Raw genomic sequence first — 2695 nt, 5'->3', positions numbered from 1 at the left:
TTTTTTTTATGCTGTAAAGATCGTTAGCACCCTGGATTAGGCACTTAAGTAAGATTGATTCATAATGTAATGGGTTTTAAAAAAAAAACTAATATCCTTGAACTCAGGTATCTAGAGAAGCCTTGCTCTTAAGAGTATTGACATTAACTAGCAATAAACCATGTTAGAAATAATCTTTTGGTGTGGTGTTCAGTATTATTGGCCTTTTTTATTAAGCATTTTTGTTATTAGCCACTATTTATTCTTCCATAGTGTAATTTTGAGGAGAAGGCCTTGGGTAGTTAAAAAATTAGTGAACAATTACAATGAACATTATATTGAGAACAGTTTCTTGTGGTGTGAAGACTATAATTGCTGATTTTCTTGTGTGACCTACTGTCATCTGACATCGAAAGAAATGTAAATATTTAAACAAGTATATAATCTCCCAAGGCAACAGCTTTGGGTATTTAAAGTCTGATATGTTTTGTTATTTAAAATAAAAGGGCCCAGCTCGCCCAAGTTTTGTTCTTTCCTCTTCAGACATCATGTCCTTCACTACTCGTTCCACCACTTTCTCCAGCAATTACCGGTCCCTGGGCTCAGTCCAGGCGCCCAGCTACAGTGTCCGGCCCGGCAGCAGCGCAGCCAGCGTCTATGCAGGCCCCGGGGGCTCCGGCTCCCGGATCTCCGTGTCCCGCTCCACCAGCTTCCGGGGCGGCGGCTGGGGGTCCGGGGGCCTGGCCACAGGGATGGCTGGGGGTCTAGCAGGAATAGGGGGCATCCAGACTGAGAAGGAGACCATGCAAGAACTGAACGACCGCCTGGCCTCCTACCTGGACAGAGTGACGAACCTGGAGACCGATAATCGGAGGCTGGAGAGCAAAATCCGGGAACATCGGGGGAGAAGAAGGGGCCCCAGGTCAGAGACTGGGCGCATTACTTCAAGACCATCGAGGACCTGAGGGCTCAGATCTTTGCAAATTTTGTGGACAATGCCCGCATCGTTCTGCAGATTGACAATGCCCGTCTTGCTGCTGATGACCTTAGAGTCAAGTATGAGACAGAACTGGCTATGCGCCAATCTGTGGAGAGCGACATCCATGGGCTCCGCAAGGTCATTGATGACACCAATATCACTCAACTGCAGCTGGAGTCAGAGATCGAGGCTCTCAAGGAGGAGCTGCTCTTCATGAAGAAGAACCACGAGGAGGAAGTAAAAGTCCTACTAGCCCAGATTGCCAGCTCTGTGTTGACTGTGGAAGTAGATGCTCCCAAATCCCAGGACCTGAGCAAGATCATGGCAGACATGCGGGCCCAGTATGACGAGCTGGCTGGGAAGAACCAAGAAGAGCTGGCCAAGACCTGGTCCCACCAGATTGAGGAGAGCACCTCAGTGGTCACCTCACAGTCTGCTGAGGTTGGAGCTGCTAAGACAATGCTCACAGAGCTGACGCGTACAGTCCAGTCCTTTGAGATGGAACTGGACTCCATGAGAAATCAGAAGTCCAGGTTGGAGGACAGCCTGAGGGAGGTGGAGGCCCGCTACGCCTTGCAGATGGAGCAACTCAATGAGGTCCTGCTGCATTTGGAGTCAGAGCTGGCACAGACCCGGGCAGAGGGGCAGCGCCAGGCCCAGGAGTATGAGGCACTGCTGAACATCAAAGTCAAGCTAGAGGCTGAAATCACCACCTACCGCCGCCTGCTGGAAGACGGGGAGGACTTCAACCTTGGTGATGCCCTGGACAGCAGCAACTCCATGCAAACCATCCAAAAGACCACCACCCGCAGGATAGTGGACGGCAAAGTGGTGTCTGAGACCAATGACACCAAAGTTCTGAGACACTGAGGCAGTACAGCAGCGTGCCCTTATGCCAATGAAGAGTTCAGAGGTCATGGGAAAAAAAAATAAAATAAGGGACTCTTGCTTGTAGAATGACTTTTTTAAAAAAGATCTTCCACAGTAATTTTTATAGTTGCAAAAAACAGAATAGATGCTTAATATGAAACAATGTGGAATTGAATTTGGTTTGTCTTTTATAGAAAGAATAATAGACTTTTCAACACTTTTCTTATATATATTTTAATCTTATCATTGTTATTATCATTTACTATTATTAGGTACTCATATTTACCAGATATTGGGTTGAGTTTTTTTTTATTTTTTTATTTTAATTGAGACAGAGTTTCACTTTGTTGCCCTCGGTAGAGTGCTATGGCGTCACAGCTCACAGCAACCTCAGACTCTTGGGCTCAAGTGATACTCTTGCCTCAGCCTCCCAGTAGCTGGGACTATAGGCACCCACTATAACACCCAGCTGTTTTTTGGCAGGGGCTGGGTTTAAACCTGCCATCTCTGGCTATTTTTTGTTTTAGCAGGCCCAGGCTGGGTTCAAACCCACCAGCCCTGGTACATGCGGCCCACACCCTGCCCACTGAGCTACAGGAGCCTCCTGGATTTAGTATTTTATAAATACTAAAGAAAATAGAGAATCTGTACTGCTTTCTTTGAGATGAGAAATTTAAAGTTAACTTAAAATGAACTACTCCCAGCTCTACTTTGTTAAATATATTGACAACCCGGCCTCTAAGCCTGGTACATTATTATTGCTTATTTAATTGATGATGATCCTTACAAAAAATGATCGGTATTTTTGAAATAGATTATACTTTGGAGTATAAACAAATAGGACATATATGATAATTAATCTCCTAC

General features: G+C 45.6%; 1 pseudogene across 1 annotated transcript; it reads left to right on the top strand.

Annotated features, from left to right (window-relative positions):
- The first annotated feature begins 515 nt into the window (after positions 1–515).
- Positions 516–1888, top strand: LOC128583814 (keratin, type I cytoskeletal 18-like; annotated as a pseudogene). Its single transcript, XR_008379556.1, has one exon. The product of XR_008379556.1 is annotated as a keratin, type I cytoskeletal 18-like (transcript).
- The last annotated feature ends 807 nt before the right edge of the window (positions 1889–2695 follow it).

The sequence above is a fragment of the Nycticebus coucang genome, chromosome 4, assembly GCF_027406575.1.
Source record: "Nycticebus coucang isolate mNycCou1 chromosome 4, mNycCou1.pri, whole genome shotgun sequence".
NCBI lineage: Eukaryota > Metazoa > Chordata > Mammalia > Primates > Lorisidae > Nycticebus > Nycticebus coucang.
This window is presented reverse-complemented; position numbering and strand designations above follow the sequence as displayed.